Below are 26670 nucleotides of genomic sequence, written 5' to 3'. Positions count from 1 at the left end.
GTTTCTTGTATTTGCCTGCAAGAAAATGAATCTCAGGTTTGTATACGGTGACATATATGCACTTGGATAATAGATTTACTTAGAACTTTGAACTTTGCAAAAAGGAAGCTGATGTGGTCTATCATCCCAGCCCTGGATCATCACCACAGGAGCTCCTCAGTTAGTCTGCCAGTCCCCACCACCTTCAGCTGCTACTTTTCTAAACTCTTCTCCATTCTTAGGTCAGATATGAGTAACTCTATCCTATTTTGACATTTTCAGTCAATGAAACAGTCCCTGCCGAGACACGGCAAGGCCCAGAAAAACTTAGACCAAAAAAAACCAGACATGGGCTGATAGACAGCAGGTGGCATTAGCATATCTTCAACAAGAGCATTTAACATCAGCCTTGGAGTTCCCATCTCCAAGATCTTACCGTTAAGATCCTGTGGGGGGGAGGGGAGGGGGTTGCCAATGAAACTTAATTGGTCTGGTTATATAAATACTGTGGGTACAAGCGTATGTCAGAAGTTGGGCATCTTGTGGTGAGTGACTTAACTCCTGACTCCTTCAGACCTTTCCACCATCTACAATATGCAGGTCAGGTGTGAGACAGGGTACTGTCCATTTTCCTGAATGGGTGCCGTCCCAACAACACTTAAGAAGCTCAACACAATCCACAATAAAACAGCCCACTTGATCTTCACCCCATAACCACCGTAAAGATAGATAGATAGATAGACAGATAGATACTTTATTGAAACCAAATGAAATTACAGTGTCATAGTGGCATTACAAATGCACAGATATAAATATTAGAAGAGAAGTAGAAAGAATAAAAAATAAGTTAGCACAAACAGCCTAATAGAAGGGGGTCATCACTTCCCCGGCTATTGGTTGACTCATTACAGAGTCTAATGGCCGAGGGTAAGAATGACCCCATATACGCTCTTTGAGCAGTGCACTTCTCTTAGTCTAGTACTGAAAGTGCTCCCCTGTTCATCCAAGGTGGCATGCAGAGGGTGAGAAGCATTGTTCAGAATTGCCAGGATTTTCCATAGGGTCCTTTGTTTTACCACAGCCTCCAGTGTGTCCAGTTTGATTCCTGTAATGTAGCCAGCCTTTCTAATCAGTTTATTGAACCTGCTGGCATCACTCTTGTTGATGCCATTGCCTCAGCACTCCACCGCATAGAAGATTGCACTGGAAACAACAGACTGGTAGAACATGTGAAGGAGAGGCCTGCATACTCCAAAGGACCTCAGTTTCCTCAGGAAGTAGAGGTGACTCTGGCCCTTCCTGTACGCAGCCATTGTGTTGGGAAACATTCATTCTCTCTACCCCTGGCCCATAGTAACACATGCACCATCTAGAAAATGTGCTGCTGTTACTTACCTAGAGTTTTCCAAACACTGTATCCTTCACCATCAAGTCAGACAAAGTTAGCAGCACATGGGAACACCACCACTTGGAAATCATCAGCCCGTCATTGCTGGGTTTACATCCTGGAACCTCCTACCTATCAAAACCTTCAACAAAAAGGTCGCAGAGGTTTAAGAGGGCAGTTCACTATCAACTTTTCAAGAGCAATAAGGAATGGGTAATAAACACTAGTCTTGACAGTCATACCTACAACTTATGTTCCTTGAAAGATAATTATTTCTTTTATTTTTAGATTGATAGCTTGATAGATATGCAGAGTGCTAGACATAGTTTTTGCAGAACTGTAACTGTATTGTGGACAGTGCATTCATCTCAGAATGGAAACCTTTTGTGTTCGCAACTTCCTCTGACAAACCTTGCAAGTTTCTAACCAGTAGCAAGTTTGCTGCAAGTTCCCAGACTCATGGAAAGAATGTGATCAGTTCACCAAAATGCTTTCTTAACACAATGATGATATTACCTTGTAACTCAGGTAGTGTCTTTCAGATTGCTACACTTTTTCTTTATAAAGCAGAAAGTTGTAGGTGCTGGAAACACGAAATAAAAACAGAAAATGCTGGAAATATTCAGCAGGTTGGGCAGCATCTTTGGAAAGTGAAAAAGTTAATACTTTCAGTTGGTAACTTTTATTTGTTGTGTCCTAATAACCCAAAGTGTCGCCAATTCATTTCCTTACAACAGATGCTCTTTGACCTGCAGGATTTCTCCAGCAGATTGTTACTTGTGATTCCAACATCTCCATTTTATTTTTTTGAGCCTTGTCCGCAGACTGGTTTTTGCAATTATTTTTCCACCTAGTCCCAGATCAGATTTTGCTGTAATGCTGAAAAGCCTCACACACTACAATTAGTAGTATTGCGAGAGCTATTTAACGTCACCATTACATTGTGAGATCTATCCATCACTTGCGTGCTTGTTGAGTCATACTGTTCATATGGTATTTATAATGTAAGTGTTGCATACATAAAGCAAAATATTGCAGTTGCTGGAAATCTGAAAAAAAAAACAGAAAACAATGGAAATTCACAGAAAGTCAATTTAAAAAAGGTCAATACCTGGAAACTCTTGTACCATTAACAGATGACAGACTCACAGCTCCAGTGACTAAGTACATTCCTGACCTCTGGTGCTAGGTGTGGGCCATTCTTCTAGTGCATGTAAGGTTAAGGTACACGAAAATATCACCCACTTGGAAGTACATTGCCAGGTGGAAGTAAAAATGTTGGAGGTGGAATCTTGTCAGTCAGGAATGAAGGCAGAAAATATTCTCACAGGAGATCATTGACCAGAAAACTAAGTTCTGTTTCCTTCTCTTCATAGCTGCTGCTTGACCTGCTGAGCGTTCCCAGCATTTTCTGCTTTTACTTTATATTTCCAGCATCTGCATTTCTTTATTTTTTTTTTTACTGTGAGTCAGATTATTTGCAGATGGCAATACCTTGAAAAACACTTTGTGAAGATGGTAACCAGGGCATATATGGTTGAATGAGAGACCACAATATAAGTGGATACTTCCTCATCTCATGAAACATTTTAAAAACAAAACCTGCTGTTCTCTACTTGTCTGCACATTTGAATCAATCTCCCATTATTCCATGACTTGGCTCTTGGCTTAAAATTCCAGGCCAGGTCACAATGACACCTCTAACCCTGCAGTGTTAAAGAAATCCACCCCCCCCCCCCACCAAAATCTGGTGAGCATTTATGCATCTCTTTGAAATCAGCGAAGCAGGACTAAGAAAGGTGTGCATTAGCCACCTACCATAATAGCCTCTTATCCTTTTTTTATTTCTATCCTGTATATACGAGTTCAATTCTTCACATACTACACCCTGTCTTCATAAACTTTATCAATATTGTTTGCTATTAACTGTATCATTCACCACTCATTATCTGATCTCTGACATCAGCCAGGATAAAGCAGCACCCTTGTTCATCACCCATTACCATCCTAAACATTCATTCCCTCCACTGCTGTATTATAGTGACTGTAGTGTGCACCTGCTACAAATTCTCCTGAAACATTAACTGCTTCTCTTTCCACAGAAATGCTGCCTGATCTGTTGAGTGTTTCCAGCATTTCCCTTTTCTTTTAATTTCACACTTCCATCACTTTCATTTTTCCATATTTTCAGTCCAGTAGCTAGTAAGCTATTCCAGACTACAGAACCAAACTGCATGTAGAAGTTCTTAACAAAACTAAACCACCAATTGACAACCGACAATTGTGGGTTTCCAATGAAAAATGGTTGTTCATAGTATTCAGTTATGTAAATGATTAAATCTCATGAGCCAAGCTAATTTGCATGTGCTGTAATATTAATTGGTGCAAACCAAACTCACCAATATTTTTGCTGGGAGGTTGAAATAAACCTAAAATTTAAATTAAGTCATCAAAAATGCTATGATCGAGACATCTTTCCTTCCAAATAACCTTTGTGACCGGCAACCAACACTTCACAGAGTCGGGTTTAATATCACTGCAAATTGTTGTGAGATTATGTTGTTTCGCATCAGCAGTGCAATACAAAATAAAACTATAAATTAAAGTAAGAAATATATAGATATATATTAAATAAGTAGTGCCGAAAATGTGCATAAATAATGAGGTGATGTTCATGGGTTGTTCATTGCCCATTCAGAAATTAACATCTTGTAGTCAAATTGGGTATTCAAAATACTGTGGGTGGTGTGACCTTCTCATAACTTTCACGGTCCTATCATGGTGACTGTTGTCTATGGAAGTAGCAAGAGTAGTGAATAGAAAACAGGGAAACAAAGTCCAGACATGAATGATTAACATAATGAGATCAGTGCCCTCCAAAATCAAAAGTGAATGTTGATTCACTTGGTTCTTAACAAATTCTGAGATGTCCTGATGAAGGGTCTCAGCTGAAACATTAACTGTCCATTTCCATTCTTGGATGCTGAGTTCCTCCAACATTTTTATTTGTTGGGGTGTTCAGTGTGTTTCCTCATACGTTTTATGGAACATAGGCTTTTTGTTGATAAGCTAAGCTCCTAGTAAGCTCCTGAAGTTGGAACTACATTTTTCAAGGTGCTGTGAATTCCATTATCATAACACAATCACTGATACTGATGAAAATACAAATTTCAGAACACTCATGAAGGTGGCAACCAGGACCTCCCCCATGGGTCATATGCCAGAATAAAACATAGCGGCACAAAAATGAGTTTGGCAACCATTTAGTTATGGCACTCAACAACAAGCAATCTAGGGAAAGTGAATGCCTATTTGAAATTGGGAACTTTGAATCTGCTTTCAATAAACAACCAGGAGTTACTCCAGGGTCACCTTCTTTCTCCCAAGGAGATGTGATGGATATTCACCTCATGGGCCAGGGGCCTCTTGTTTTTTTGCCGAGTTCAGCTTTCTAAATACAGCAGCTGCCACTTGTAAAGATCAAATAGCTGTAAGTTAAATTTCCAATCTATATTCTTTGTTTAGCTTCTGGTCATAAACGGGAGCCAGACTCCAGTTATTGAAAACACTAATCAGCTTGAAGTTGAAAACATATTACTGCAAACAAGCACTGTTTATAGCACAGGATGCTGACCATATACCTGTCTTATGGTAACCAGGTGCAGTGCAAAACAATAGATTGTTTAATTTGGCTTGTTTCAAAACAGACAGGCTGGTTAAGTTGTTTCATTCAAGGAAGCTTGCAGACCAGAGGGAGATAATCATTTAGAACTTAAATAATTAAGCTATTAATAAGTTGGAAGATTTTCAACATTAATTGCTGGTCCTTGGGATTCGTGTTTCCAAAAAGCTTTTAGACCACTTGTGTTAAAAGGTATCTGAAAGAATATCATATGTGTGTGAAGTCACACATGGCAAAGAAACTATGTAAATGTAGACAGCAGTTCAGTTTTATTGGGAATGGGGTAAGGAACATCAAGAAGTATGAAAGAAACACTGGGTGAACCAGGGTCCATTAATTTCTGCCTTCAATTTCTGTGACAGATGACTGGTTCATCAGCATCTCAGAGGGATATGTCTTTTTAGCAAATGTGAATTGTACCTATGATTTGGAAATCCTTTGTGCTTTAGAAATGGTTTGTAATTTGTAAGTCTTTTATAAGATAGGAATCCTCTGTGAGTTTTAAATGTGTTTTGAGAATGTTGTTTGAATTTAAATGAACTGTGTTTTGAACTACTCTGTTAGGTGGAAGTATCTCTTCCTCGGGAGGGAAAGCGGACCCACTACTCAGAAAGTGGGTATTTGCAGCTAAACTCACTTGGAGAATAAACAGGGTGTGAACTAATCTTTGAAGGTTGTGTAGTTATAGCATAACCTCCCTTTAGTGAGGGTACCGATGGCCATCTACATTGGATCGAACTCAAGGTCTTCGGCTAAGTTTAGAATCTCACAGTCGGGAAACCCAGTATCGTCACAGTCAGCAGTCGCAGTGGTAACACTGTACTGAAAGTATTATTTTTGAAAGGGTTATTATTTAACAGTATTCTAACTCACTGTGCTTTACAAGGGCTATGGCACTACATCTAGTACAATAAAATGGTCAATATCCTAGTTTCCAGTAGTTGCGCAGGTCAGTATTATGAATGTTAATGTATAGCAGAAATATGGGCTAATATCCCGACTGCTCCTCAACATGATGTTTTTTTTTAAGTCGGGGACTACAATGATGAATGGATGGAACAGAGTAAAATGCAGATTAGACAGACCAAACCCACTGTACGACTTTGCCATTTTGACACTACTGCAGACATTTCCATGCATAATTCTGATATTATTCAAACTGATAAACTAGGGGAGCCGCAGGAAAATTAAAAATGTAGGCATACATGGAAATGAAATAGACTGCTCAATTTATAAAGTTCCCATATAGATAAAACGGGATTAAACAAGTAATAGAAGTAGCTGTAATGTTTAACTATAGCTTGCTCCGGACTGCAATAAACTAGCTCTTCTAACAGGAACACCAGAAGCTTCCTATTGGATTTGTACTGTAATAAAACCAACAACCATTGCAACTGCACTGGATGAACGAGTCATATATATTCAGAGACTGCCAGACTATTATCAGGATAAAGCAGAGTGAAATTGAAACACACTTTGTTCAAATATTGTGACTACAAACATCAACTAAATTAGGTTGCATTCCTTGCCCACATCAGAAACAGTAGCATATTCCTAACCATAGATGAAAGCAATCCCCGCAGGAAACTGTAGATTGCCTCTATAAACATTGTGTTTTGATAGAAGAACCTTCTTGATTTAACTTGCCCATGTTCGGTGCAGCAAAACCTGAAGGATGATGGCAATTAGTTATCAATTACTTCGTCCTGACTAAACACATAGAGCCTAACTTGGTCCAGCGGCAATCATTACAACAAATGATGTAAGCACTGATGAGCAAAAGTATAATTCTTGTATTGACTTGGCCATTGGCTTCTAAGAGAAGTGTAGGAAAGCCCTTATCTCGGAGTGGACGCATCAGGACACCTTGATGACGGTGTTTTTTTAGCAGACTTTCTTATTTTTACAATGCTGAGTTGCTAGCTCGACGCTCAACCCAGCACGGATGGAAAGCGTGCAAGGGAGCCGGCTGGATTCGAACTCGGAGCCTTCGCTCCGAAGTCCGGCACTGATACCACTACACCATCAGCCAGTTAGGCCATACCTAATTCTTGAAAGTAACAGGCATTACACAGCCTTCACAGCAGCCACTAGCTCACAATATTAGTAGATCAGACTCTTCCAACGTTTTTGGAATATTGCACAAATATTTTTTGCAGGAGTCATTCAGAATCTACAAGGAGTACTAGGTGTTTGTGCGTACGTTGATGAAGTGTATTACACAGTGGACACTCTGGACGAGCATTTAGCATAGATTGAGACTGTCCTTAAAAGGTTCATAGACCCAGGCTACGTAATTAACATGAAAAAATTACAATCCTGTCATGTCGAAGTAAATTTCTTAGGCAGGACAACTCCCAAACGAGGCACATGGTTTATCTCCTGAATTTAGACAAAAGTTGCTGGAATAGGATATCTAAACCCACTAAAAGCCTCTCCGTAATAAGTATTCTGCTTTGGATACTGTTGTGGAGGATAACCTCCCAAGGGAATTTCATGGACATTGGTTACTGGCAACGAGCATAGGTCTGTGGTGCAGAAGGGAAAGGGGGAGAAGAGGGGAGCGATAGTGATAGGGGACTCACTATGTGACAGGAGATTCGGTGGATGTGAACGGGACACCTGAGTGGTATGTTGCCTCCCTGGTACCAGGGTCAGGGATGTCTCGGATTGCATCCACATCATTTTGGAGAGGGAGGTAGAGTAGCCAGATGTCTTGGCCTCAATGACTTAGGAAGGAAAAGCAAAGAGGTCCTGAAAAGAGAATTTAGAGAGTTAGGTAGAAAGCTGAGAAGCAGGAACTCAAGGGTAGTAATTTCTGGATTGCTGCCTGTGTCATGAATGAGTGAGGGTAGAAACAGGATGATCTGCCATATTAATGCGTGGCTGAGAAGCTGGTACAGGGGGCAGGGCTTCAGGTTCTTGGATAATTGGGATCTCTTCTGGGGGAGTTATAACTAATTCAAAAGTGATGGGTTGCTCCTGGACCCAATATTCTTGCGGGCAGGTTTGTTAGAGCTGTTGGGGAGGGTTTAAACTAATTTGGCAGGGGGTGGGAACCAGAGTGAAAACACTCAGGATAGGATGGATGGTAAAAAACCAAAGATAGCACGCAGTCAGTCTGTCAGGAATGGCAGGCAAATAATAGGACAAAATTTCAGCCAGTACAGTGAGTATCAGTGCATTAGGGATGCAGAATCAAAAAGGGTAGCAAATACATTATTCAAAGTGTCATATTTCCATGCACAAAGTATAAAAAATAAGGTGGATAATCTTGTTGCATTATTACAGATGGTCAGTTATGATGTTGTGGCCAACACTGAATCTTGGCTGAAGGTGGTTGTAGTTGGGAGCTGAATATCCAAAGTTATATGTTGTATTGGAGGGATGGGAAGGTAGGCAGAGGGGGTGACATGGCTCCGCTGGTAAAGAATGGTACCAAATCAGTAGAAAGATGTGACATAGGATCGAAGGATGTTGAATCCTTGCGGGTTGAATTAAGGAACTGCAAGGGTAAGAGGACCCTGATGGCATTTATATACAGACCTTCCAACAGTAGCTGGGATGTAGACCACAGATTACAACAGGAAATAGAAAAGACGTGTCAAAAGGGCAATGTTATGATAGCCATGGAAGATTTTAACATGCACGTCAATTGGAAAAATTAGGCTGGTAATGGATCTCAAGAGAGTGAGTTTGCTGAATACCTACAAGATGGCTTTTTAGAGCAGTTTGTCGTTGAGTTTTCTAGGGAATCAGTTCTACTGGTTTGGAAGTTATGTAATGAACCAGAGGTGATTTGGGAGCTTAAGGTAAAAGAACCTTTAGGAGGCAGTGATCACAATATGAGTGAGTTCAACTTGAAATTTGATTGGGGAAAGTAAAGTCTGACATAGCAGTATTTCAGTGGAGTAAATGAAATTACAGTGGAATGAAAGAGGAGTTGGCCAAAGTAAATTGGAAGGAGATGCTGGCAGTAATGACAGCAGAGTAGCAATGATGTGAGTTTCTAGGAAAAATGAGGAAGGTACAGGATAGATTAATTCCAAAAACAAAGTAGTACTCAAATGGGAAAGTAGTACAACTGTGGCTGACAAGAGAAGTCAAAGCTAATGTAAATGCAAAAGAGAAGGCATACAACAAATTAGTGGGAAGACAGAGGACTGGGAAGCTTTTAAAAACTTACTGAGAGCAACTAAATAAATCATTAGGATAAAAAGGATGAAATATGAAAGCAAGCTAGCAAATAATATCAAAGTGGATAGTGGAAGCTTTTTCAAATATGTAAAAATTAAGAGATGAGAGTGGATTTAGAACCACTAGAAAATGAGGACAGAGAAATAATAACAGGGGAGAAGGACAGGGATGATGAACTAATTGAGTATTTTGCATCAGTCTTCACTGTGGAAGACTCTAGCAGTGTGCCAGATGCATAAGGGTGTGAGGGAAGAGAAGTGAATGCAGTTACTATTACAAGGGAGAAGGTGCTCAAAAAGCTGAAAGACCTGAGGGTACATAAGTAACTGGGTCCAGGTGAACTACACCTTAGTGTTCTGAAAGAGGTAGCAGTAGAGATTGTGGAGGCATTATAATAGTTCTTTAAAAAACCTTTGGACTCTGACATGGTGCTAGAGGACTGGAAAATTACAAATGTCTCTTCACTCTTTAAGGAAGGAGGAAGGCAGCAGAAAGGAAATTATAGACCAGTTAGCCTGACCTCAGTGGTTGGGAAGATGTTGGAGTCAATTGTTAAGGATGAAGTTATGGGTACTTGGTAACACAGGGCAAGATAGGACAAAGTCAGCATGGTTTCCTTAAGGCAAACTCTTGCCAGATGTACCTGTTGGAATTCTTTGAGGAGATTACAAGTAGGATAGATAAAGGGGATGCAGTGGATTTTTTATATCTGGACTTTCAGAAGGCTTTGACAAGGTGTCACACTTCAGGCTGCTTACCAAGTTCAGAGCCCATGGTATTACAGGAAAGTTACTAGCATGGTTAGAGCATTGACTGATTGGTAAGAGGCAGTGAGTAGGAATGAAAGGATTCTTTTCTGGTCGGCTGCCAGTGACTAGTGGTGTTCCGCAGGGGTTGGTGTCGGGACCGCTTCTTTTTATGCAGATGATTTCGATGGTGGAATAGATGGGTTTGTTGCCAAGTTTGCTGATGATTGGTGGAGGGGCAGGTAGTGTTGAGGAAACAGATAGGCTAGAGACACACTTAGACAGGTTAGGAGAATGAACAAGAGAGTGGCAAATGAAATGCAATGTTGGAAAATGCATGGTCATGCACTTTGGTAGTAGAAATAAATGTATAGACTATTTTATAAATGGGAAGAAAATCCAGAATCTGAGGTGCAAAGGGACTTAGAACTCTTTGTGCAGGACACCCTAAAGGTTAATTTGCAAATAGTGTTGGTGGCATGGAAGGCAAATGCAATGTTAGCATTCATTTCAAGAGGTCGAGAATACAGGAGCAGGGATGTGTTGCTGAGGCTTTATAAGGCACTAGAGAGGCTTCACCTTGAGTATTGTGAACAGTTTTGGGCTAGATGTGCTAGCCCAAAGATGTGCTAGCATTGGAGAGCATTCAGAGGAAGTTCAAAAGGATGATTCCAGGAATGTAAGGGTTATCATATGAGGATCGTTTGATGGCTATGGGTCTGTACTCGCTGGAACTCGGAAGGATGAGGGTGGGATCTCAATGAAACCTTTTGAATGTTGAAAAGCCTAGACATGGTAGTTGTGGAAAAGATGTTTCCCATGGTGGGGGAGTCTAGGACAAGAGGGCACAGTCTCAGGATACAGGGGCGTCCATTTAAAACAGAGTTGTGGAGAAATTTCTTTAGCCAGAGGGTGGTGAATTTGTGGAAATTATTACCACAGTCAGCTGTGGAGGCCAGGTTGCTGGGTGTATTTAAGGCAGTGCTTGATAGGTTCTTGATTGGACACGGTATCACTGGTTACAGGGAGAAGACCAGGGAGTGGGGCTGAGGAGGGGGAAAAACAGATCAGCCATGATTGAGTGATGGAGAAGACTCGAATGGCCAAATGGCCTAATTCTGTTCCTATGTCTTATGATCTTACAATCAACACCAAAACGTATTCAGTTATGCTGGAGCTTTCACGCCTGACTATGCTCAATTGTCAAAAACATTATATGACAGATGTACACTGGAAAATGAAGAACCTTTTGTATTTACCCCAGAAGATTATGAGGCACAAGAAAAATTGATGAATGCAGATCAGCAAGCGATAGACCTCCAGACAAGAGACTTAGTAACATCTCTTGTTCTGTGAATTAGTGTTTCTCCAAAAATCACTGTAACCATCTGCTATAATGCGTGAGAAGAAACACAAGCCCCCACGTAATGTAACCATGAAACTATGCCTCATATAAATTCATCCCAACAGAACAGAAATTTACTGCCTTAGAATGATGCCTTACTATGGAAGTCTATATACTCATTGCAGTAAGACAACCGCAAGGAACAAACCAATTATTATATAAACAGAGTTTGTGGTTTTGAAAAATGATAGCAAATTAGCAACAAATGAACAGAGATCTTCTGTGACTAGATATGGGAAATGGCAAATACTTTTACAAGATGATCTCTTAAAGTGGGAATTCATTCCTGAGAGCTCTGATTCATAATTCTTACCTGTCATGGAAGATTCAGAACCTTCTTCTCCACAACCCAGTGTAGAAAGACATTATTTAGGACACTATTCTCAAATATGGTACTGTTATGGATCAGTAATGAAAATCCAGACAGATGGATGCACTCAGTTATAATTCCTGTTTCTGATCATGAAAGGTATGTCTTTCTCGGAAGCTGAATTCGAACCCCATGAGTTGCATGTGCATCTTTCATGGAATCATATAGCTCAATTTTCAGAGGCTAAACTCTGGAATTACAACAGAACCAGTCTTGATATGTACTGACTCTAGTTGTGTTAGGAATTCGGTAGAAAGGGATCTTCCCACCAACCACTGGATAGAGAGCACACAGGGTAAACTGCTTCCACATTTGTCCATCTGGAAGAATGTTTATGAATTGTTATTGACTGGACCATTATTACAGGTGTTACACGCTGAAGGCTACTTATGCAGCTGTGGTATCATTCTTGTGAACTTTCTCTGGACCCTCTCCAATGCTAGCACATCTTTTCTTAAATAAGGGGTTCAAAACTGCTCACAATACTCCAAATGCTCTCTAACCAATGCCTTATAAAGCCTCAGCATTACGTGCTTGCTTTATATTCTAGTCCTCTCGAAATGAATGCTAACATTGCATTTGCCTTCCTTTACACTGACTCAACCTGCAAGCTAACCTATAGGGAATCCTGCACAAGAACTACCAAGGCTCTGCACCTCTGATTTTTGAATTTTCTCCATTTTTAGAATATTCCATGCCTTTATTCCTTCTACCAATGTACATGATCATACACTTCCCTACTCTATACTCCACCTGCCATATCTGCCCATTCTCTCAATCTGTCTAAATCGTTCTGCAGCCTCAGCACTACCTGCTCCTCCACCTATCTTCATTTCATCCACAAACTTGGCAACAAAACCATCAATTCCATCATCCAAATTATATATGTACAATGAAAAGAAGCGGTCCCAACACCAACCCCTGCAGAGCACTGCTAGTCACCGGCACCCATACAGAAAAGGCCTCCTTTATTCCCATTTGCCTTCTGTCAGTCAACCAATCTATCCATGCTTGTGTGTTTCCTGTAATACCATGGGCTCTTATCTTGTTGAGCAGCCTCATGTGTGGCATCTTGTCAAAGGCCTTCTGAAAATCCAAGTATACAACATCTACTGACTCTCCTTTGTCTATCCTATTTGTTATTTCCTCAAAGAACTCCAACAGATTTGGCAGGCAAGATTTCCCCTGAAGGAAACCATACTGATTTTGGCCTATTTTATCTCGTGCCTCCAAGAACCTTGGACTTTATCCTTAATAATGGAATCGAACTTGTTCCAAACCTCTGAAGTCAGGTTAATTGGCCTATAGTTTCCTTTCTTCTGCCTTCCTAAATTCTTAAAGAGTGGAGTGACATTTGCAAGTTTCTAGTCTTCTGGGACCATTCCAGGATCTAGTGATTCTTGAAAGATCAGTACCAATGCTCCACCATCTCTTCTGCTACTAATTTCAGAACCCTGGTCCATCTGGTCCAGGTGACTGATCTACCTTCAGACCTTTTAGGCTCTCAAGCATCTTTGCATTAGTACTAACAACTACACTCACTTCTGTCTCGCCCCCCCGCCCCCCCCGCCCCCCCCCCCCCGCTGCCCCCACCACCACCCCGACAACACAATTCAATTTCTGGCATTCTGCTGGTATTTCCTACAGTGAAGATTGACACAAAATACTTATGAAGTTCGTCTGCCATTTTTTGTCCCCCATTACTATTTCTCCAGCATCATTTCCTAATGGTCTGATGTTCACTCTTGCCCTTCCTTTACTCTTTATATATCCGAAAAATCTTTTGGTATCCTCTTTTATGGGCTTACTTACCTTCATACTTACCTTTCCTCTCCTTATCCTTTTTTAGTTGCCTCCTGTTGATTTTTAAAAGCTTCCCGCTATTTATTTCTGTATTAAATGCCATATATTTTTGTTTTATGCTATTTTGACTTCCCTTGTAAGTCATGGTTGCCTCTGTAATTCCCTTTACTCCAATGAAATACTAATACATCTGACTTTAGCTTCTTTCTTTCAAACTGCAGGGCGAATTCTTTAATATTATGATCACTACCTCCTGAAGGTTCCTTTACTTTTAGCTCCCTAATCAAACCAGGTTCATTACATGACAGCCACTACAGAACAGCCTTTTTTCCTAGTGGGCTCAATTACATGCTGCTCTAAAAAGCCATCTACAAATACCACCTCTTGGGATCCATCATCAACTTGATTTTCTCAATCTGTTTGAAATCCCCCATGACTATTGTAACATTTCCCTTTTTACATGCCTTTTTATCTCTACATCTTAACTACGGTTTGGAGGCATGTATATAACTCCCACCAGTGTCTTTTTACCCTTGCAGTTTCTTGACTCTATCCACAAGGATTCCACATCTTCCGATCCTATGTTACCTCTTTCTAAGGATTTGATTTAATTTTTTACCAACAAATACACCGCACCTCTTCTGCCTACCCCCTGTCCTTTTAATACATTGTGGATCCTTAGATGTTAAGCTTCCAATGATGATCTTAGAGTCATAGAGTCCTAGAAACCTACAGCACAGAAACAAGCACTTCAGCCCATCCTGTCATGGTTATCCATTTAAACTGCCTAGTTCATTGAACTGCTCTCCATACCCCTCCTATCCATGTACCTATTGAAACATCACTTAAACATTGAAAACGAAATTACATCCACTCGTGTTAACAGCTCATTCCACACTTTCATCACCCTGAGTAAGAAGTTTCCCCTCATGCCCCACTTAAACATTTCATCTTTCATCCTTAACCCAAGATCTCTAGTTGTAGTACCACGCAACCTCAGTGGAAAAGGCCCACTTGTATTTAACATATCTATACCCCTCATGATTTTGCATACCTCTATGAAATCTCCCCTCAATCTCCTATGTTCTAGGGAGTATTTCCTTATAACTCAGGTCCTCTAGTATTGCAACATCCTTGTAAATTTTCCCTGTACTCTTTCAATCTCGTTGCCATCTTTCCTGTAGGTAGGTGACTAAATCTGCACACAATACTCCAAATTAAACCTCACCAACATCTTATACAACTTCAATATAACATCCCAACTTCTGTACTCAGAACTTTGCTCACTGAAGGCCAATGTGCTAAATGCTTTCTTTACAACTCTATTTACCTGTGACGCTACTTTCAATGAATTCTGGACCTGTATTCCTAGATCCCTTTGTTCTATCGTACTCCTCAGTGCCCTATCACTCACCGTGTAAGACCTACCTGTACCCTGATTGGCCCTCCCAAAGTACAACATTTCGCATTTGTCTGCATTAAATTCCATTTGCCATTTTCAGCCCATTTTCCCAGCTGGTCCAGATCCCGCTGCAAACTTTGATAGTCTTTCTCGTTGTCCACTACACCCCCCAACCTTGGTGTCTTCCACAAATTTGCTGCTCCAGTTAACCACATTATCATCCAGATCATTGTTATAGAAGACAAACAACAGATGCAGCACCAATCCCTGCATCACTCCACTAGTCACATCCCTCCATCAGAGAGGAAATGATTTATTACCATTCTCTTACTTCTCCCACAAATCCAATTTACTTTTGTTTTCCTTTTTTTTCATTTTTATATCTTTTTATTAATTATTATTGAAAATCAACAACAAAAAAATACATTAAAATAATCAAGCCAATATATCAATATGTATAATAAGAGTCAAGCTATTAACCAAGCTAAACAGCATATCAATAATAATAATTTTTTAAAAAACAAAATGTTAAAGCTATTTTTTTGAAAAAAGAAAGAAGGGAAAAAGAACTACTGCTAACTAAAACAAAACAAAACCCAGCTAACAAAAAAAAACGAGAAAAAAAAAACCATTTGGAGCACAAACCTGGAGCTATACACCATACAAGCTTCTATATAAAAAAAGACATCAATCCGCCAACCAAATCCATTTACCCAAGAATCAGAATGGGACCATTTTAATTAACTCAAATCAAATGACAGTAGCAGGCAAAAGAGCCCCACCTTTTCTCAAAGTCAAATCAAGGGTCAAAAGTTCGACTTCCTCAATTTACTACCTCATCTTCAATGCCAAGCATCTGAACCTTCTTGACCAACTTCCCATGCAGGACCTTTGTCAAATACCTTTTTGAAGTCCACGTAGACAACATCCACTGCCTTGCCTTCATCAACTTTCCTGGTTACATCCTCAAAAAACTCTATAATATTGGTCAGAAACAACCTACCATGCACAAAACCATGCTGACTATCCCCAATCATCCCCTGTGTATCCAAATACTCAAATATCTGGACTCTTAGAACACCTTCCAATAACTTTCCCACTACTGATGTCAGGCTCACCAGCCTACAATTTCCTGGTTTATTCCTAGAGCCTTTCTTAAAGAGTGGAACAACATTAGCTAGCCTCCAATCCTCCAGTTCCTCACTTGTTACTAAGGATGATTTAAATATTTCTGCTAGGGCCCTGGTAATTTCTGTACTTGCCTCACACTGGGTCCAAGGGAACATCTTATCAGGCCCTGAGGATATCTCAACCCTGATTTGCCTCGAGACGTAAACACCTCCTCATCTGTAATCTGTATAGTATTCATGACCTCACTGTTGCTTTGCCACAATTCTATAGACTCTACAGCTGTCTTCCAAGTAAATACAGATGCATGAAATCTATTTAAGATTTCTCCATTTCATTTGGCTCCACAAATAAATTGCTATTCTGATCTAGCAGAGGACCTATTTTGTCCCTTGCAATTCTTTTGCTCTTAACATAATCTGTAGAAGCCTTATATACTCCTTCACCTTTTCTGCTAGAGCAACTTCATACTCCTCTTAGTCCCACCGAACTCGTTTCTGCATACCTCAACACGGTTTTATCCCTTCTTGTTCAATCCCTTCCTACCTATGCTCGTGACACTTCTAGCCTGGCCTGCTGCGTTCACCAGCAACTTTGATGTGTGTTGCTCCTCTTAGTCCTCCTGCTTTCTTTCTTGTGTCCTTTTGCACTTCTTCTACTCAAGTACCTCATTTGTTCCTACCTGCCTATATCTGCTATACACCTCCTGTTTTTTTCCTAACCAGGGCCTCAAAATCTCTCAAAAACCAAGGCTCCCTAAACCTGTTATAGTTACATTTAATTTTGATAGGAACATACAAACTCTGTACTCTCAAAATTTCACATTTGAAGGTCTCCCACTTTCCAGATACACCTTTGCCAAAAAAAATAGCCTGCCCAATCCACACTTGTCAGGTCCTTTCAGAGACCATCAAAATTTGTTTTTCTCCAATTTAGAATCTCAACTGGAGGACCAGACCTACTTTTTTCCATAATCATCTTGAAAATAATGGTGTTATATACAACATTTTGGACCAGTGGAAATGGTCCAGAAGGGTTATATGGAAACTATTATTACCATTTTTCTTAACAACTAATTCCATTACTTAGCCTAATAGGTTAGATTTACCACAGTACATAATTATCTATCTAAATGTTTATTTTCCTTTTATATCATCTCAATGTGTACTTAAGAATGTATAAATAATTGTAGTTTTATACATATAAAAAAATGGAAAAGGTTATATGTGTGAAAAAAGTACATGATATTTGTGAATTCCTTATCCAAATAAAAATAAAATTAAAAAAAAAAGAAAATAATGGTGTTATAATCACTAGATCCAGCGTTCCCTACAGAAATTTCTGTCACCTCTCCTTTCTCATTCCCTAATAGCAGATCAAGGACTGCACACTCTCTCATTGAGGCTTCTATGTACTGATTAAGAGAACTTTCCTGAGAACACTTGACAAACTGTAATCCATCTAGTCCTTTTACAGGATTCTCGGTCAATAATTGGAAAGTTAAAATCACCTACTATCACAATCTTACGTTTCTTGCAACTGTCTGCAGAGCCTCTACAAATTTGTTCCTCTCAATCCTGCAGACTGTTGGGTGATCTATAATATAATCTGAAAAATCATCTTATTCTTACCCTCACTAATGCATGGTGCAAGCAGCAATCCAGAGATTACTAGCCTTGAGTTCTTGTTTTTCTGTTTTCTACCTAACTCTCTGTATTACCTCTTCAGGACTTCCTCCCTTTTCCTAGCTATGTTGTTGGTACCAATATGTCCCGATAGGGCTTAAGGTCTTTCTCTGAGTTTAGAACTTTGTGATCAGCCATCATAGAGAATTGAAAGAAATGAGGAAATATATTTAATCTTTTGATTGTAGTAAACCAGGTGGGGCTAGAAAATCTAAATAAGCTTCATGAGGATGTACTGTAGACAAGATTGGCAAGTGATTGAGAATGGAAGATGTAACATAATGTGGAATATAGTCAGGTCATCCATTTTTAGCAAAAAAAGAAGAGCAGAGTATTTTTAAAAGGTGTGACATTGAATAGTGTTCATGTTCAAAAAGACCCAGCTGTGCCTGTACCCAGTAACTGAAGGTCAAGATGCAAATGCAACAGGAGACATGGAAGGCAGATGTTATAGCAGTCTCCATGTTATGAAAGGGTTTGAAAACAGGAGTAAGGAAGTCCTACTGTAATTGCAGAGAGCCTCAGTGAGCCACATCTTTAAGCTTGTGGAGATACAATGGACTGCAAATGTTGGAATCTGGAACATTTTGATCCAAAACATAACATTTCCTTTCCCTGCCGCAGATGCTGCTTGACCCATAGTGTTCCTTCAGCAGTTTGCCCGTTTCTCCTTAAAATTTGTGTACAGATTTGGTTGCTTTACAGGCATAGTTTGCATTTTGTTGTTTGTTTGTGGTTTTTGTATTGCTATATTTATGCTCTATTCTTGGTTGGTGCGGCTGCAACGAAACCCAATTTCCCTCGGGATCAATAAAGTATATCTATCTATCTATCTATCTATCTATCTAGTCAAAAAAGTATTTGCTTGCCCTAAAGGGAGTGCAATGAAGATTCATTAGAGTAGTTCCAGAATGGCAGGTTTGTCAAATGAAGAATTATTGAGTGGAAACAGGGAATGTTTTTTTTAATAACTTAGAACAGGGGTTCCCAACCTTTTTTATGCCATGGACCAATGCCATGAAGGAAGTGGTCTGTGGACCCCAAGATGGGAACCCCTGGTTTAGAATAATGAAAGAAAATCTCATTAAAACTTTAAGTAAAATCTTATATGGCTTAATAAGCATGATGTTGAGAGAATGCTCCCCTGATTTGGTCATCCAGTACTAGGGTCATAGTCTCTGAATACTAATCCTCACTCAGGAGCCAGGGAACCCTTTGTTACTCTGGCCCAGGGGGCTGTGGTGGTTCAGTCTGTGTTTTCATTCAAAATAGGAATTTCTGGATATTAGAGCCATTAAGGGATGTGAGGATGGTGCTGGAGAATGGCACTGAGGGGAGAAGATCAGCCTTGACTTGATGAATGCCAGGGCAAGCTGGAAGGGCTGAATGACCTTCTCCTGCTCTTATTTCTTATACTCTTTGTCTTCCACTAATTTTGCCAATCATGCTTTTCAGCCAATGCTGATTTCTTTCAGTTTCTCATTTTCTCTACGTGTCCTTTTCTGTTTCTGATAGATATTCTTTGTCTTCCTAAAGACAAACACGAATTATTTATATATTTTCACTGCCATTTCTTTACTCCTTAATGTAATTTGCCCTGTCTCTGTCTGCAAGTGAACCACCATGAATTTTACACTTCTGTTCATTTGTACATACCCGTTGAAACTTTCACAGTCTATGCTTCTCACTAAATATTCTACTTTGATTTTTTTAAATCAAAGTCTTAACCTTCATTTCCTGATATCCTCCCCAGTCTCTAGACTTACTAACTTTTTCTTTTGGCTTTTTCCTTGACCCAACACCTATAGAGCCCCTTGTTTGCCATAGTTAAACTGCTGTGGGAATTCTGTGTCAAAAGCAATATACTTGTAACAAGAAATCTGTCTGAGAAACTCAATGGGTTGAGCAGCATCTGTAGGAGGAAAGGAATTGTCAAAATTTCAATTCGAAACCCTACATCCGCTTGTTGTTTCAGATTTTACTATAAGCAGCCTCGTGTCTCCATTTGTTGTAATCTATGTACTGTCTTGAAGTGCTTGCTGTCAGTTTTATTTCTGTTTGTGCTGCAATTCAGTACCCTGCACATTTTATGTATTTAAGGTTAATTTTCCGGGGAGAACCAACATCTGTAATAGAAAATAAAATAAAGTGTTGAAAATACTCAGCATCTGAGGAATGAGAACCAGAGTTAAAGTTTCAGGTCGAAGCCTCTTCAGAAGAGGAGTACTGGAAATTGGAACTAAAAATAGAAAATGATGTGAACACTTGGATCAGGCAGTCAGTATCAGTAAAAACTTTCCTTCGGTTGAAAACACTGATAAGAACTTAAGTAGGAACAGGTTTAGGCAGAAATGTTCTAAGTCAAAGGGCACAGGATTCTTGTACAGGATAAGAGCTTTACAGGAGAGCTGAGGGAGATTTTTTCACTCGGAGTATAGAGTCTGAAGCTCATGCCTAAGGCAGTGGTGGAGTTAGAGACATAAGACTTAAGTATCAAGGTCAGCACTTGAAACATCAAGTTATTAAAGGCTACAGAGCAAATTCTAGTAAATGGGATGAGCAAAGTGGCTGCTTATTGGTCAGCATGGACATAGTAGGACAAAAGGGCTTGTTTTCTGAGCTGTATGACATGGTTCTCAGCATAGCCCAAGCAAGCCCAACAATTTCATAACATGTCAGTCTGCAGACCCTTATGTCAGGTAAGCAGATCCTTATGTTTCTATCATCTCTCTAGAATTGTAGTTAAATAGTTTTTTTCCCAATTTGATGGGACTGCTTTAGGATCCAGAGAACTTTGAAATATGTTCACCATCCATACCTCTTTTGGAACCTCAGTGGGAAGGCTGGAAGGTATGGGTGATTTGATTGGATTTTAGCTTCATAGTTTCCTGTCCTTTCTCATTGATTAGTTGCTCAATCCCTCTGCTTCTGCATCATATATGGAGAGGTCAGCGATGAAGACAGAGGGCAAATAATGGTCCCATGGCTATTATCTTATCTTCTACCTTAATAATTTGTCTTAACGACTATGCAATGCCTTACTTACTTCCTGCCCGTTACGCCTACTGGCATTCAGAGCAGCAATGAATGTCCTCTATCTCTGTCTGTCTGAAACCAATTTTGTTCAGGGACTCCTTCATTGCGTCAGCAGCTTCCTCTCAGTTTTCACTATTGTCAGTCATGCAAGTTCCAGGTGAAAATTCAGGAACACTCTCACACACAGATGTAGAAGGATTCTTCATTGCTGTTTCCATAGTGGTTTTGTGTGATCATTCAGGTTTGTTGGCCCTGAGCTGAACCCTTAAACCTGGAAGACCACTGAGCACTTTAGTCTGGCCTCTGCTCTTTGACCTGTTTGGCATGAGTGATCCTACAAGGGCCAAAGCATAAAGTTCTGATTCCAACCAGCATAGCTCTCCAGGTCACTGAGGCACACAAGCCTCCAAACCAGAGCAAGGTTATAATCCTCTTGGAGGAATGCAATGCCTACCATATATTTGTAACACGCTGTAAGGTTTCACTGCTAATGTAATGGTTTCTCTGTAGCAGCAATGTTTGGGTTATGACTGGAGATAACAGGACATGTTAGCCAATGAGCAGGATGTTGTTCCTTCTTGTGTGTCTGGGAGCAGGGATTTCGCCGTCTTTTGTCGGGGAATGATGAAGAGAGAGGACACGAATGGAGAGAGTTGGTAGACCACCGGATGGAGTGGACTGAGAAGCACAGGTCCGAGGGTTGGCTACACTCGGAGGGGGTTGATGGGAACAAATGGATGACACTGTGAGCTCCAACGTTTGCGCATTAAACTGTTTCATGAGAATGGGCTATTTTTCTTTTCTTTGTTTCTTTACTAACTATATAGTCAAATTAAGAATTATAAAGCTCAATTGTTTAATCGCATATGTATACTGCTCGTTATTTCGTGGTATTGATTTGTAACAGGCGACACATCGCACAGCATCCACCCAAATGAAATTTCTTGAATCTGGCCGGGCCAGGGGCTGTCATCCTTAGATTAAGCTGCTCGAGCTGAACCGAGGGTTACATATTTATTTTCATTTTCATTATTCGAGGTTCATCACTCCTAACCTCACACCATCCATAACCCAAATATAAATGCAAACTATGTGCTAATGTCCAATTTAAATTTCCTACTATGTGACTTTTCTTAGATAATACTGGCTTTTCACTTTTCTTTCAACACTGCAGTTTTATTTATTTTTATTACCCTTTTCTCTCAGTGTTGCTGTTCTTCACCTCTTCTATAGTCAATGGCTGTTCCTTTAGTAAGCAAATGAAACTTCCCCGTTAAGTCAGCTGGGAATGTGGGCAGAGGAGTGGTAGATGAAAGTTAACTCAGAGAAGTGTGAAGCTGTGCATTTTGTGAAATAAAGCAATAACAGTAAATGACAAGGTGATGGGAAATGTTGTTGAACATTGTTGGCAGAAAGCAACGACACGAGTAGACGAGGTGGCAAAGAAGGCATGTGGCATGCTTGACTTCATTGGTCAGGGCACTGAGTACAAGAGTTGAGGTGTCATGCTACAGTTGCACAATCTGGTTAGACTTCACTTAATGTATCACAAGCAGTTCTGGGAAACCAAAAGTAGCAATAATGAGATTAAGCTAGAGAGGGCACAGAAGAGATCCACAATGATGTTGCCTGTACTTGAGAACTTGACTTATGAGGAGAAATTGGATAGGCTGAAACTGTTTTCCATTGAAGCAAAGAAGGCTGTTTGGTGACCTTATAGAGACTTCTAAAATGTTGAGCGATATATACAGGATATATAAATATTGCCTTCTTCCCCCAAGGGTAGCAGAGTCTAAAACGAGGATACATTTGTTTAGGGTGGGAGGGGAAATAATTAAAAGGGATTTGAAGGTCAAGTTTTTCCACAGATGAATATGTAACAAGTTGCCATTGAAGTAGTAGAGGTAGGTAAAATTGTAATATCAAAAACATAACATTTAAACAGATACGTGGATATAATGGTTTGGAACAATATGGACCAAGTGCAAACCAATTAGGTAGACTTCTTGACTGGCGTTGAGGATTTGGGTGGATAGGCCTGTTTGCATGCTGTATAACTATATGAACCTGTCAATCTAAATGTATAAATAGATTTGCATTACACTGAACTCTTCTGGTAATGTTACAAGCCACTTCAACCATCAACAAACTGGCTTAGAGTTCCATGGACACTCAATATCTCACCATGATAAAGTCAGCCTTCCCTGTATCTAGAATTCAAGTTGTGGTTATACGTTTCTCATGTAAGAAAACATTCTTATGTTTTTCATGAAAGTATGTTTTCACACAACGCAAGATTGGAAAAATACACCCTTATTTGCATAACTGTACTGATCTCCCCACTCTGTCAGCCCACTCTTCAGTCACAAATCAGCTTATTGTTCCCAGGTCTAACATGCAAAGTTAATTAAAAGATAAAATCCCTACCGCCGGTTGCTCAGGACAGCTTTGATAGGATTGTTAGTATAATTCTCCTTTAAATTCCTCATGACATTGCACCCCTGTTTGACTGGAAGCTGCAAATATTCTGCATTTTCTGAAAGTGCTTTGTACAATGTTTCATGGGCAGCCCAGGAAGCCATTCATCCATGTGGGAAACTTTATGGTCATGTGGGTTAAGTAAAGAATGGTGAAGAGCAGGAAGAGCACATTTGCAACTTTTTTCTTTTGATGAAACTGTGAAGCACTGTGCTGATGACCTCAATTAACATTGAATTCAGACAACAACCCAGAAAGGAAGGTGCTTCCACTTACTTGCATTTCCTAATACAATTATAAACAGAATCAGAATCAGGTTTGATATCACCAGCAAAAGTTGTGAAGTTTGTTAACTTTACAGCAGCAGTACAATGAAATACATGATAAATAAACATAGAAGAAGAAAACTGTTACATTAGCATGTATGTGCCCAGTAAATAGTTAAAATAAGTAGTGCAAAAAAAAGCAAAATAAAAAAGTATCAAGGTTGTGTTCACGGCTTCAACAATTGTCAATTTTTAAATAAGGCTATAGCCATGTCAGTTAACATTTTTACTTAAGTGAAGTATTGTTTCTCCATTCCCTTAATTATGAGAAGTGTTTAAAATCTGAACACATCTATTACTAAGCTTTTAAGATCAGAACCCTGTAAATTCTTAATAAAGACATGAACTCAATAATCAAAGGATTTACATTGTTTCTCGAAAAGACAATCGTAAATGCATTACATTTCCAAACAAAACACACACTGACCTATCTTTAGGTCATGTTGAGTTTATTTTCAATGTGCCCAATATAGTGAATTAGGGGTAGAAGAAACAATCAGTTTATAGCAGCATCACATAGGTAGACACAACACACAGAAAATATATTATACAAAGACAGTGAAGGACGAGAGAGGAAAAAAAAGCAGACAGCAAAAACAAGACTTAATTTAAAAAAAGACTTGTCAGAGACAAGTCCATGGTCGCGCAAAAGGTGGTCCATACTTTTCCATTGCTGAGGTAGGGTTAGGGTTGTGCAGCTCGGTTCAAACCCTGAGTGCTGGTTGTAGGAAAGTAGCTCTTTCCTAAACTTGGTGAGGTATTCCAGGAAAGATTTTAGAAAACTGCCTGTTCTGCTGAAATTTTGCTTCATAAAGCAAAAAAATCTTGAAGGATGGCACCTTTGCAGGCAAAGTGGAACCTTATTGTTCCATGGGATACACTGCCCCAGCAATATAACCCTGCTCCTCATCTCCAGCAAGCCTGCTGCTGGAGTGGAGCTAATCTACAAGGCAGAAACTGTGCAAGCCTCTTCACCTTCAGTTCAGGGCCATGATAGGCCCAAACTGTCATCAGACTTCAAGTAATTCCAAATTCAATCGTCAAGCTACAAAAGCAGATCACACTTGCAAATGTTGAGAGGCAAAGCTACAAGTTATCATTAACTCATTCATTGATGCACACAAGAGGATGGGCCTTACACTTGGAATTGTGCGCAGAAAAGTCCTCTATCAATAAAAATGTGCTCTATAATCCTCCTTTCTATCATCCCAAACAAACTTCCTGCAAACCACTTCCCATTTCCTGGTAAAGGCAGTCATCAAAGCTGAAGTTCACCATCACCCTTTCTGAGCCAGCAAAGTCCTTGGATGGCTAAGGAGAAGATCAAGACATCATACCCAGTACAAAGCTCCTGGTTTACTGGCCATCAGTGTCATCCAAGCCCCTGAATGCTACTGAGATATGGATACAAGGGACACCTCAAAGTACTACAGAGGGCGTACCAACACATCTCTGCAAAGTCCTCCAAACCCACTCGGAGGATAGGTGAACCATTGGCAGTGTCTTGTCTCAGCCCCAGCGTTGAGGCAGGTCACATCATATAGATACCTGGCACCACATTCCCAACATAGGCTTTGTTCTGAATTCTGTCATTACAGGACATTACCAAATGGGCAAAGGAGGCTGTGCTTGTGGAACTGATGGCAGTACAGCAAAGTTTGCAGAGGTTCCCAAGGTAAGAGAAGGGGCAGGTAGTGCTGCGGAGACAGGAGGTCTTTAGAAGGTCTTGGGGAGATTGGGAGAGTGGGCAAAAAATCATTTAGATGTCAATAAATTTCATGATATGCCAGTGATATTAAACCATATTCTGATTCTAATTCTGATCTAAAGCAAGCCACTACCTTGTGGTGTCACAGTACCTCCTATCAGATTCCTTCTTCTATAGCCTTTCACCTCTTCCACCTGTCACCTCCCAGCTTTTCACTTCATCCCCCGCCCCCACCCCCCACACTCACCTACATTCCCCCTCATCTGGCTTTATCCATCACCTTCTAGTTGCTACTCCTTACACTCCCCTCCCCTTCTTATTCTGCCTTCTTCCACCTTCCTTTTCAGTTCAGATGAAGTGTCTTGGCCCCATACATAGATCCTTTATTCCTTTCCACAGATGCTGCCTGACCTGCTGAGCTCCTCCAGCATTTAGTATGTGTTGCTCTGGATTTCCAGCATCCACAGAATCTATTGTATCTTAACTAAAGCAATCCACCACCTGACAGTACCATGTTATGACTAATGCATTCTTCATATTTTTGCATGAATTTATAACATTCAGGATGGATTTTGCAAGAATGCAGAAATAATGGAAAAGAACGTGTTTCACTCTGTCTTGCTTACTTCCTCTGCCGACAGAGAAAGAAACATTACCATGGATTCTAACCAACCACAGGGGCCCCACTGAGTAAGTTTAAAATGTGCATTTTGGGTTTCCATCTGTTTCAGGGTGTGAGCTGTTCCTCTGGGCCTAACAAGCAGACTGTGGGCCTCCCTTGAGTTGCATTGTGAATCCTTCCCCATTCATTTCCCTCATCAAAAAAAGACTTTTTCTTACAAAAATCTAACCTTACAAACAATGTTACTTGTCAAACTTTTCACCTGCTTTTGCAACACTTTCTCTTACCTCTGGGTTGCAGCCTCAAGCTTTGAAATCTCGCCATCCCAGCGATCATCTTCTGGCCAGGCTTTCTGTTTATCTGGCTGTCAGCCGGGAAACTGCAGTGTTCTATTTAAATGAGGCACTGCTAGGTTCTCATAACATTTATATATTTTTTTATCACCTCCTAAGGCACTTCCCTTTCTGTAGAGGTATGGTGAGACAAGCAATAAATGAGACAACTCATTAAAAAAAATCTTCAAAGTGCTGATGCTGGAAAATTGAAATAATAAAAAAAACAATGCTAGAGGTACTCAGCAGGAATGTTTCAAGCTGATAACTTCTTATCAAAAGTCAGAGAAGATGAATATTAAAGATATTTTAAGTTGCAGAGAAGGGAAAAGGTTAGAGAGAACACGATAGGGTGGGAATCAAAAGAAACACAAATGGTGGTGA

General features: G+C 40.0%; 1 long non-coding RNA gene across 1 annotated transcript in view; it reads right to left on the bottom strand.

Moving 5' to 3' along the window:
• LOC140199883 (uncharacterized) overlaps positions 1–26310 on the bottom strand; it is a 58811-nt gene extending 32501 nt beyond the window's left edge. The window contains exon 1 of the long non-coding RNA XR_011886516.1: positions 26242–26310. This is a non-coding gene — a long non-coding RNA (uncharacterized lncRNA). The remainder of the gene's footprint in view (positions 1–26241) is intronic.
• Between the last annotated feature and the right edge of the window lie 360 nt (positions 26311–26670).

This window comes from Mobula birostris, chromosome 6, assembly GCF_030028105.1.
Source record: "Mobula birostris isolate sMobBir1 chromosome 6, sMobBir1.hap1, whole genome shotgun sequence".
Lineage (NCBI taxonomy): Eukaryota > Metazoa > Chordata > Chondrichthyes > Myliobatiformes > Myliobatidae > Mobula > Mobula birostris.
Note: the sequence above shows the minus strand (reverse complement) of the source record. Positions and strands in the feature narration are given on the sequence as shown.